Below are 12,500 nucleotides of genomic sequence, written 5' to 3' on the forward strand. Positions count from 1 at the left end.
CCTTTGAATTACACTGAATATAAAGACGGTCGTTTCTGTTGCTACCATATTATCGTTCATATTATAGCTTCCAAGATGGACTGTAACCATGGAGACGGAGTAAAGCTTATTTCAAACATAGCAAAATGATCATATTAGAGGGTCAGCTAGCATTGTTAACGCCATCGAAATCGTGTACCACTATCGATTCAAATGTGATTACCATATGACAAATTTTAAGGATCACGCACCAGGGAAGTGTGTTATGTTGCACAATAATCCATCTATTAATATTTGCATGACAAGGGTGGATAAACTTATCATCATTGTATCAATCATATATCTGGACGCCTTACATTACTAATGTCACAGTTTCTTTAGCTTAATCACGTTACTGTGTGCATCTTGTGTGTCGATGTCCCTTTTGTATTTCGTTTTGTGATTTACCTTTACAGCTGTGTTTCTTTGTTGTATTCATAAAATATTCATTTCGATTTCTATGTACATTCATTATCACCTGGACTCATTTGCTAACTTCTCCGTCCAATAACATCCATCTTCACATTCTAGCATCCAATCACTTCAATTTCTTCTACATCTTTCATCACATGGTCTTTCCTTTAAACGTATAATGCGCGGCAGGCTAATTAACGCAGAAGTGCAGACGTGGCCAATGTGGCTACACAAACTAGTTTAACTTTTGTGTGTATAATTGCAGTTGCAGAATAAAGGTACTGTCAACTACAAGTTGTGAGAGTTATCGTTTGTGTGCAGCTACCGTGACATTAATATTAAATTGATATGCAAATTAGTGTTCACTGGCTGCCTCTGTTTGACAACTAAACATGTAGAAACCAATAACAAAGTGCACATATAGCAAGATTGCAATTTCTTGCTTTATTTTGAATAAACCATTTACAGTACTGCAAATAGACGCAGAAGTACACGCGGGCGCCAATATTTTGATGTTTGCATTTGATATCTGCACGATGGCACATTAGTTCATTGTATCTAGACAACATGTTATAATATATGATGTGACTCCGTTTCTAAGCTCGACACGTTACGAAAATCATGTTGAGTAGATTTCATAAAAACGTCCAGAGAATATTGATTCGTTTTTAGAAAACTTCGCGATTTGAAGTTAAGTGCTGAAGTACTCGTTTCAGAGTGTTGATGTTGAACTGATAGATAATGAACTCATGAATTTTCAATCTTTCAATGATTTTTTGTCGATAGTAAGTTTGATAGATAAAACCATGCCCTCACAAATGATTTATGACGTTATTTCTCCTTATCAATAGTTGTAATAAAAAAAAAATTTCTGTCAGCATTGCTGAAATAACATTGGAACACATTATAAATCAATTCATCAAACATTAAAGGTTTTCGAAACATTATCAACACATCAAGTTTATATTTTGATATTTTTCGTCAATAAAATATGAATTAAGTTGATAAGTGGTTTATAAATCACTCAAACGCCTCTCATTCCAGAAAACATTAACTATGAAAGACTATTTTCAGCTCATTTATTTTCTAATAATTAAACTATGGCAATAGCATTCGTGTATGTTCTTTGCAACGGAAGAGATCATACATCTAATACTGAATTCCTGGGTCAAATAATGTCAGTAAGTCAAAATTAGACAAAAGAGGACGTGTTGGAATTGCGTAAAATTGGAACAACAAGCTTGGTTTAAATACATGCCTATACAATTCAGTATATGGTTGTTAAGTTATGTTATTCTCCGTCCAAAGCAGATGACAAACCCAAGTGTTGATCATCAAATCTTTTGTTAATTTGTACCTTAGGCCTGACAGAAAATGTTGCAAGAATCGTGTATTCCGTCTGCAATTATGTTTTGATAGCACAACCTCTACATAAATAAAACTGTAACCTTTAACCTTTAACCCTCGGTGTCGTGTTTTTAATATTTATGAATATAAAGTGTTTATTTGGTGAACTTGTTGAAATCGTATTGCGTCATTCTTATGTTATGTCCTTATTTAGAGGATTATCTATTGCACGATTTCTAATTCTCTTCACTTTATTGCAAGGTAAAATGTTTCAAAATGTTATCTTCTCTATGATATCTGCATTGGGTCGCATTTGACAAACGACCGTCAATTCGCACAATCCAAATTATTTTTTAACAATCATGATATTGCTGTTACCACAAATTAAAAAACAATCTTCGCCTGTTGTCGTAAATTGACAAAAATAGGTTTTGAATAACAGTTTTAGGTTTCCATTATAACATCACACAATGTGTTATAATCGTAAACCACACTATATGATGCTGAATGAAAATGTGAAATATTGCATATGTACCAGTGATTGCTTACATAGGTACCGGTGCGCACGCATACTACTGGTATTAGCACTGCAGTGCAATGCTACATGAGACATATAATACGCGAGTGAGCGTTTGTTCCGTGTACACGGAGTCACATGATCGCGTTATGATTGTATGGAAATTAGCTGTTTCGGATAACCATATGTAATAACAACAGAGCACCGTGCTGTGTAAGTGCCAGTGTGGGTACTCAGGGCTACGCTCCCGAAAGTGCGGCCGAATAGAACACCACAAGCACTCCTGCATGACTACGCCATATTTGCACTTAAAACGTGCCATGGAGTCCTCTCATAGTATTGATTACCCAATTGTGCAACCATACCAAGTTTTTACAAAAAATTATGATTCATCACAACACTACATCTATATATATATGATTTGTAGGAGCGTTCCGTAACTAGAGTCTCTGAAAGAAATAACGGTATTTCTCTAAATATAACATTTAGAACGAATTTATAATGTATTGGGCATACCCGTATTATTACCCGTCAGTCTGAGAACAAAACGACGATGCACAATATGGTGTCTTTCGGAGATAGGGCTATGAAAAATTGTAAAAAACATCGTCTCGTAAAGTACCAAGTTTCACCTTTCATACTTTTGTATCCATGTTTGTTTGTTTGTTTGTTTGTTTGTTTGTTTGTTTGTTTGTTGCAGTCGTCCCACCCCTTGTGTTTTCCTCACTCATCTGAATCCATTCGTCATATACTACTAACAACCTACATCACAAGACCATGGCTATATGTACGTATATGATGATAACGTTTACATGTAAATTGATTTACATGGTCACGGAACGCGACAATTCGAAATGTTGGAGTAGCTGCTTAAACCAAATACGTGTATTTTCATGTGTGAAAAAATGCTTATCAACTGTTGGTATGTATTTTAGAGAATTGATTTAATATGATGATGGAAATGTAGTATGCATGTGTTAGTATTCATATTGATGATGTATTGTATTGGCGATAATCTTATAAAAAGCCATTAAAACATATACTACACTTGACTGACGACATTCTGGTGTTCATATACAAGTTTGAAGACACTGTAGTCAGAATATAATGTAAAATACAAGAAGAAAATAATTCATTTTGTCTTTAACGCTTACATTTCCCTTATTTCTAGATCACTCGTTATGTTATGTGCATTTCCTCTATTTACATGACTATGTTTGATAAAGCACTTTTCAAACTGTAAGTTTCGCATCATTATTGCAGATTATGTTCGGAATCAAACACAGTCTGATGAGGGTATATTCAGGCACTCATGTACTAAATACATACACATGTCTTACCTAAATCACAGGGCGATATTTTTCACTTTTGGTTACAAAAGTAAGATATAGTATTAATTAATGTTATTGTAACACTTTCAATTTCACAATAGGTCGAAATATGCAGCCTTTAGCTCAGAAAACCAAACTAATGATGACAGCAGCAGCGCCACGACCAGTACCACTTGTACGTTGTTTGAAAAGCAATCAAGAAGCCATTCAAACAGATACTATCATTGACTGACGACATCCTGGTATTTATATATAACTTAAAATCGTTATGATAGGTTATTACATGAAATGCCTATTCATATAACTTGTTCGTTCGTTACTCAAGTGAACATGGCAATTCTAAAACCACCACCATTGATATGAGATAATTATGTTGATTAGAAAATGAGTATGCTGATACAAATGTGTTGAACCAGTTTCGGTGAAACGTTGTTACTACGGTTATCGATAGAAGTGTTAGTATACTGCTTTTCTGTCCAGTCCCGCATTATATGCATCTACTCGTAGATCTTGATACGATTAGAAAGGAACTCTTTCAGATTTTAAATCATTTCAATTACATAATTCATGCTTCATTGCAACTGTCGCTTCACGAGTGAAAACTACGGACTAGGTGTTAAACTTGCGATAACACATTGCAAGATACAATACACGTATTTAAAAACTAAAAGCTCGCAATTATTGAGCCGCTCTGCCTAAGGGTGTTGCTTCTATTTCATTGCAAAGGGTCTATGACATGGGAAGAATTCCTTTCATATACCGACAGCTTCGATTCACGTTAGTCGAGTGAGATTGGTTCAGCTGTTGTGCCATTCCTATGTCGTCACTGATTCAACTTCGCGGACCGAAACATAGCCCGAAGCAAGGTTACATTCAATATGTGGCTCGCATAGTCATTGTAGACAGCGCAAAAGGTACAATAACAGTCGCATTGAAACGTTGTTATCAGCAAAAACAGACTAATATGCTTTTTTAAAAGCTACTTTGAACTACGCAGTGTCTTAACTTTATTTATAACTGGCAGGTCTAATGACGATATTGTGTTGCCATCACAAAAAAACGATTTACCCCTTTGAAGTCTTTCGGTACTTTCGGTAAAAGGATTTAAGTATGGACATAGGCAAAACAGATTCCGTCCATGACCTCGTGTACGTGGTTCGTATCTGGCAACAAAAATGTCATTACTTAACGGGGTTTATTGTCATTTAAAATGTCATAATTATATCGAGTCTTTTTTCAATTTCCGTTGATCTGATTTTACCAAGCGATGAATAGAAAGGGAGAATACGCGAAAGCCAATCTTACTTCAATAGACATTGTCCGTATGTTTGTATACAGAGATGTGTCAGTCGAAGGGAAACGAGAACTAAATAGGGTTCAGCTAGAAAATAAGGTTTGCTTCCCAACTTCTGATGTCGACTCTTGTTCATCTGAATTTTCAAAGGCATAACACAGAGAAATATATTTCCCGCTTACAACATGGTGATGATAAGTATTATTTTTTCAAAGTACGTTGCATGCTTATGCACTCATTGCAACAACCACACAGAAAAAAAGAACACATCAGAATGCATTGCCATAGATGAGCGTTCCCTTGAATTAGGTACAGTTGTGTCGATCACTGACACAGTCTCGTCATTATCTGGACTCGTGTATTCATTATCATGACTAACAAATAGGCTGTACCCTATCTTCTTAATCGATGAACCATAAAAGTGAAGGACCCCAAAACAAGACTGTCAATAGGAAATTAGTATCGTCAAGTGTGAAATGGGATGCTAAACACGAAAGCAATTAAGAACCCATGGAGGCAAGAATAGACAGTTAAAAACTTTACACTTGTATGCTTTTGATGAACAAAATTGATCGCGGAAAATGTTACCACTTTACTTTTGGATCGAGGTCTTAATTTTTGACAAGCATAATAACTTACCTTGAGCTATTGATTCAGCTCGAGTGGACTAGATGCAGTGCATTCACTATAATCAGATATATCCAATGAGCATCCGCTGTATGTTGTGTACTCTATCAGTACTGTGTTGCCCTGCTCTGTACGGATGATAAAACTAGAGTTCTGCGCACATCTACTCTCTGTGAATCCCAATGACAAAATACACATTCGAAGGCTTACATAGGTGATGTCCTGTTTTCCAGCCTATTATCGTATGTGGCGCACTATGAAGCCACATGCCAGAGGCTACTAATTACCAGTTTTCGCGCGCTTCCAATGACCAGGGTTTTTCTCTCATCATTGCAAATAGACAAAGAAAGCTGATAGCTGATAGCTGAAAAGAATCATTCAGTACTGCAAAATATTCAAGGACTTGGAGATTTCTTGCAGAAGGACGAGTAGTCTGCTTTCGGGAGATTATTTACATAATAGCGGTCCAACTAATCCGATTCTCTTGACATGCAAAATTCATTCTACAGATTTCGAATTTAATTTTGCAGATGAACGATGGAAATATAATTCACCGTGGGCTCTAGTTATTGTAAAACAGTTTTGAATTGAAATAACACAAACCATGAATAATTATAATCTATGGAGTTAAATGTGCGTGTATGTCTGTGTATGGTAAGTATATATGTTGAATAAAGTACGTACACCACGGTCTTAGGTGGTCTTGAAAGAAACCGGAAAAGACATTGTAATCCTAGCACTAACAAGGTGATTGATGATATTGGGGATAACGTGTGACACAGAATGATGGTCTTATATCTCAGGCTAGTGGGTAACATGAATATGATACCTTACAATATGAGGACCCTACATTGGCTAGGTCGTGTACGTGGTAAAATTGACATATCAAATAATAAATGTACAGCCAATTTGATAAACATCACACCCCACATAAATGCACACAATTCATTGTTAAAGACTCTGAGGACCCTTTGTTAGTTTTCGGTGTAGTGAAAAGGTTAAGAAATCATTTCGGCGTCGTCAATATTCAAAGCTTCTGGTAAAATGTCAAAATTCGAAGCTTCCGGTAAATTGTCGACGAAATTAAAAACTTCCGGTAAAATGTCGTCAAAATTCAAAACATCCGGTAAAATGTCAAAATTCAAAGTTTCCTGTAATACTATTTAAACCATAACCTATCTCTATGATTACAAAAATGTCATAAAATCATAGGTTTCTATGTTGTAACAGTTACAACACCGAGTTTATCTTTCTGACACGCTTGAGTTCAGGCAATATCTAATGATGATTAAGTGTGTGTCCTTAAGGGGAATCATGTAAACTAATTTTCTTTAATGCATAACTAACCAAAGAAAACTCCTATAACATTCCGCCAAAGTCCCCTTAAATACCTTGCCTAACAGCATTACTGTCTAAACCCACATTCATTAATTACACAAGGCACATGTGTGTTACATATTATAACACCATTTTAAATAACAAATCGGTGACTTATACAACATTTCAATTTCAAAATAAGCATTTGTACCTTGCCCTTAGCGTAAGAAAAAGTTAGTTGGGCAAATAACTTTGGTACACAATAGTTTACAGAGAAATCATGTCCAATTAGTATAAATGTCATACTATTAAAAATTTTAATTTTGGTTCAAATTGATTGACAAAACTGTGCATGTAACCATCGTTATTTCAATTGTGATATATAATAATTCAAGTTATCATAAAAAAAGATTAAGCGAAAATAAATATTATTTTAAAAAATTAATACAACATAATCATTGACAACATGTAGGGTTGCTCAGTGTCCGTTTTTCGTCTAACCAAAGTTCAATCACCTTTCCTCCTCTCTTTTTCAAATTGTCATGAATCATTCGGTAAATGAACTTTGCATGAATATATGAATCGATTAATCACTTATATTTCTTTGAAATATGATTGATATCGACGACTATATGTATTGCCGGTTGGGGTAATTTCCGTTGAATTTCAATACACCGGTATCCTGTATTTGTTTGTGGCAACCACACGATACATCATTTAGTAAAATAAGATATGTGTCACAGGTGTACCAAAGACAACTATCTATAACGTTACAAACATGACTGTTATCAAGGCCTGCGTACGTCATGATTAGAAAATACAGCGAGATATGGTAGTGATATTTCAAATATGATGATGGTTTTAAAAAATTGCAGACAATATCAATATGACGTTAGAGTGTACAACTGTCATGCTACAAGATAATAGTTTACTCGTGACATCACATGACCCAATCTTGTATCTAAATTTAGGAAGCATCATTCACGATTACTTCTCATGTTCTATTTTTTTGTTTGGAAAGGTGACTCATGTTTCTTTTTTAATAAACCAGTCGTGATATCCTCTTGTCGAATCCTAAAGAAGAATGTCTTCGGGAGACAAGACACATGCTATTGAAGTTCTATTGGAGAAAAACAAATATCGATGCTGCTTAAGCTAAAAGTGATTTCTTAAGATGAAAATGTACTGGACTCTGTCTTTCATCATATATAATGAAATCTTTTCAAATGAATGAAATCACAGACAAATGAATCTCTTATTATTATTATTATTATTAGACTTTATTTAAACTCGATAGACTGTTGAGCCAAAGGCTCTTCTCACACAGTGTCGAGATAAAAATATACAATATATACATTAAAAATACTAAACCATTAAAACAAATACAAGGGTGAGTAAAATGGCAAAAGCCAGAAGAACAGCCAGGCGACTACTAAACTAACTGTTTTCTAAAAGATGACATTTACAATTACGTTTAAAAGACTGAAGAGTGGAGCATGATTTGATATCAATACTTAAATCATTCCAGGTTTTAACACCATTATATAAAAAACTCTTCCTAAAAAACTGTGTTCTATGTTTTGGGATGTAAAGTTCATCTCTGTCTGCTGCACGTGTGTTACGAGTGTGCACTTCTCGAATGCCTCTAAAATCATTCAGATAATTTGGAGCCAGGCTATTCTGGACTTTGTACATTAAAACAGCTTCATTGTAAATGATACGTTTTCTGAAAGGAAGCCATTGAAGAGATTCAAATAAAACAGTACTAGGTGTATTAAAATTAGTGTCTAAAAGCACTCTTGCAACAGCTTTCTGAAGTCTTTCAATGCGGAGTAAAAGCGTGTTTGAACAATGACCCCATATGTTAGAACAGTAGTCAAAGTGGGGTAGTATAAAACAATTGTAAAAAGTAATCTTTGCTCTCTGATTTAAAAAAGTTCTAATACGTTTAAGTTGATGAAGTTTAAAAGCAACTTTACTACATACAGTGTTCACTTGTTTTTCCCAAGTCAGTGTATCATCAATATTTACACCTAAAAGCTTTTCATTTGAGATACATTCTAGCTTGGTACTGCCACATGTAACATTGATACAGTTATTCGTCCTCGCTTTTTTCTGCGATGTTCCTATAACCATCACCTTGGTTTTCTGCAAATTTAGGCACATGTTACTACCTTCACACCATTGTGTGATTAAATTTACATCATGGTTGAGTCGGGTTTCAATTTCAGAAACATTAGGACTAATAGCCTGTGCTGCGGTATCGTCAGCGTACATGTACATATCTGTTCTTTCAGAAATTAGAGGGAGGTCGTTGATGAAGAGTAGAAAAAACAACGGCCCTAAAATCGATCCCTGTGGCACGCCAACACAAACATTAAGGGGGTCGCTCAGGATTCCGTTAAACGATATAGATTGTGACCTATTCTGTAAGTAGGATGTAAAGAAGAGCAAAGTCTTCTCCGAACAGCCGTACATTTTCAACTTCCGTAATAAAATATCATGGTTGACGAGATCAAAAACCTTACGGAAATCTAGGAGTAAGACACCTATTAGGTTTCCTCTATCTATACCTTGATACCAGGAGTTAGTTATATTTGTGAGGGCTGTTTGACATGAGTGAAACTTACGGAAACCAGATTGATTGTTTGATAACAAGTTATGGGAAGTCAAAAAGTTATAAAAATGCATATGGACATGTCTTTCTAATATCTTAGACAGAATTGGCAAGACTGAAATCGGTCTGTAGTTTGAGATGTTATCTCTCAACCCTTTTTTGAACAATGGTGTTACCTTAGCCGATTTCCACTGATCAGGAAATGACCCGGATGTGATTGCGTAATTGAACAAAGTCGTGAGACTTGGTGTGATTTGTCTTGCGCCAATCTTCAAAAACTTTGCACTGATATCATCTAAACCAGTTGACTTTTTGCATTCAAGATTCTGTAAAAACTGTAAAATTTCCGATTCATGTAACTGGGGTATGTCGAATTTGGTATCATCTGACAGATTGTTTGATATAAAATCCCTTAATTTGTCAGTAATACCATCTCTAGTGACGGTTTGATATTTAACCCATGAAGGAAGCGAAGTTAGGCAATGTGCCTTTGTGAATTTATTTAAAGCCCTTTCGGCCATATAGTCAATTAATGGAGACCGCCATGTTGCCGCAAAAATTAACTAAAGACGCTGCAGGACTGAATTCCCCGAACATTCATTTGAAGAAAATGTTAATAGATATCTAGATATTCATGTTTTGCAATGTCAAGAATTATTTAAATTTCAAGAATGCCAGCTCTGACCTCAAAATGTTTTTTCGGCAAAACAATTTGTGTGAGTGTGCCTTGTGTATCAAACATCACATTCATCAAGACTGCTGAGGACGTTGTATTTTGAAACTCAGACCACTAAATTTAGTGGTCTGAGTTTGAATGTATGATTAGTGGTAATGCTAACCTACATATTGCCAGTAATGTATTTGTGGATATTTCGGCAAATGATAACTAGAAGATGAAATATATTTCTTTGTTATTCTTTTCAACAGTTAATGCACTTCTATTGGCAGTTTTCTTCAATCTGTCTCCCTTTGAACTAGGAACCGGTAGGAAATCATCCATTCGGTGCATGCATGCAGCTTGCTACAAAAAATAGTTAGCGGTTTAATGATTTACAGATACCTAGGGTGTTTTCTTCATAGAAATGCAAAAGGAAAACGTTGTTATGTGAAACTAGGGCGAATTGGTTCATTGCTGTGGTCTTTTAAATAGTGTTTATTGCAAATATACTTCGATGTTAAATGCGAGTACTGTGATTTCATGCGAACATTCGACGTCACACTGTGTGTTCATTTCAGTGACATCTTTTTTTCAAATGGGTCTGAAGTGTTTAAGTAAAAAAAAATGTTTCTCGGGAGTATGTGTACTTTACTTGTGAATAATCCTTAAGAGGAATGCATACAATATCACTCTAGAAATATCACAGTCTAAGCATACTGTTTTGTATTAAAGCAAAATGTTTTGTATTTTGCAAACTGCCAATAAAACCTGAAAAAATAGTGGTTTATGTTTTTGGTTGTAAGTTACAACTTCATTGATACTTGATAACCGTAATATAATTGCAATAATTTTATTTTTGTAATTGACATGAAAAAGTTACAGATTTTATGAATTTAACTTCAAGAGGATTTTGATGCTAGAATATAGCGTGATGAACATTTAGTGAGGTCTACTAGTAAAATACAGGTACAGGATTCTAGCGTTGTGCCGTAGTGTCATATGAACCCCCCCCCCCCATGTCAAGAGTAGTTCTATCTGCTTTCATGGACGGAGGAGAATATTAAGGAGTGTCTATATAACACTGTTGGATTTTGAATATATTATATTACTATATACTCGCATAGTAATTAACTCTAATTACATATGTGAAACTAAGATGACACATACAATATCAGCACAAAACTAAATGTAATCCTACCAACAAAATACTAATGCTAAGTATTGTCATTTCAGAAGTCAAAAAGTGCAAGTTTGGTCATGGCATCAACACATATGAATGATACACAGAATATTAAATAACCTGTGCAGTTATATATGATGTTTTCTGAAAACAAATTACAAAAGCAACATTAAAAACCTATACTACGGGATTAAAGTTAAGGCAGTAGAGTTAAACTTATAATTTCTTTTAACTAGAATTTGTGCCAGTGGGCTTTCAGTTCTTTAGACTCGTAATAACCTTCAAATTCCTATTTTAAAATGGGTCACCTTTCCTTTAATGCGTAGATATTCAAAGAAATATATTGAGAAGTGCAATAACAAGCATACACCTTAGAAGAAGTAAATTTCCTATGGGAGTTTAGCATCTCGGAAAGGCATATTGCTCTTTGATCACATATATATACAGGATTATCTAAAGCCATGACCCATCAATTGTGTTGGCATATGTATGTTGACTTTAGATGTGATGCTTATGTTATGGATTGTATTAGTATGCATTGGATAGCTCCAGTGGGGAAATAAGGAAATAATTTTGTCATCTGATATTGCTATCATTTCAGCAGCTACCTGGAATGTAACGTTAATAAAAATTGTCTTTTACGTGATCTAATTACAATAACTATCTTTTCGACAATTTCAGAGTTGTGAATAGGGTACATGATATGAAAACAAGTCTGTGATTGCGTGCATGTGTCCATCAGTGCTCCATTTCTCAGTCATGCAATATCTGATTACTTTCAAACCACAACTGTGACATGTGCACGTCACTTAGTTTCGCGCCATATGCAAATATGACCTACTGACGGCCATATCTGTAGTAAGTTAAGTATCGATTTTTAGTGTATAACTCGAAACTGTAATACATGGAGACTCCTATTATGTGTCTACCCGCATGTTACCAGGTACAAGCTTCGTCATAAGATAAGACATTGACCTCGGACATTGACTTTCAGGGTAGAGTAAAACTTCTTGGTAAATTTAATCAAGCCCAGAATGGGTTCGGACATCGACCGCATGAAGACTTGTTTCCAATTATCTCGTGTGCATGTATACCTTGAAACAACTATATATCTTCGATTTTAGGGTAGCGGATATGTAGGTAGGTAGGTAGGTAGTTAGGTGTCTGAGGGTATGTATGT

At 35.1% G+C, this 12,500-nt stretch overlaps 1 protein-coding gene across 2 annotated transcripts in view; it reads right to left on the reverse strand.

Moving 5' to 3' along the window:
- The window catches only part of LOC144434454 (PDF receptor-like), a 95,267-nt gene extending 89,658 nt beyond the window's left edge, over positions 1–5,609 (reverse strand). For both annotated transcript variants that reach the window (XM_078122905.1, XM_078122903.1), the window contains exon 1: positions 5,561–5,609. The gene's annotated coding sequence lies outside the window, so the exon portion shown is untranslated. The remainder of the gene's footprint in view (positions 1–5,560) is intronic.
- Positions 5,610–12,500: the final 6,891 nt, after the last annotated feature.

Source organism: Glandiceps talaboti, chromosome 4 (assembly GCF_964340395.1).
Source record: "Glandiceps talaboti chromosome 4, keGlaTala1.1, whole genome shotgun sequence".
NCBI lineage: Eukaryota > Metazoa > Hemichordata > Enteropneusta > Spengelidae > Glandiceps > Glandiceps talaboti.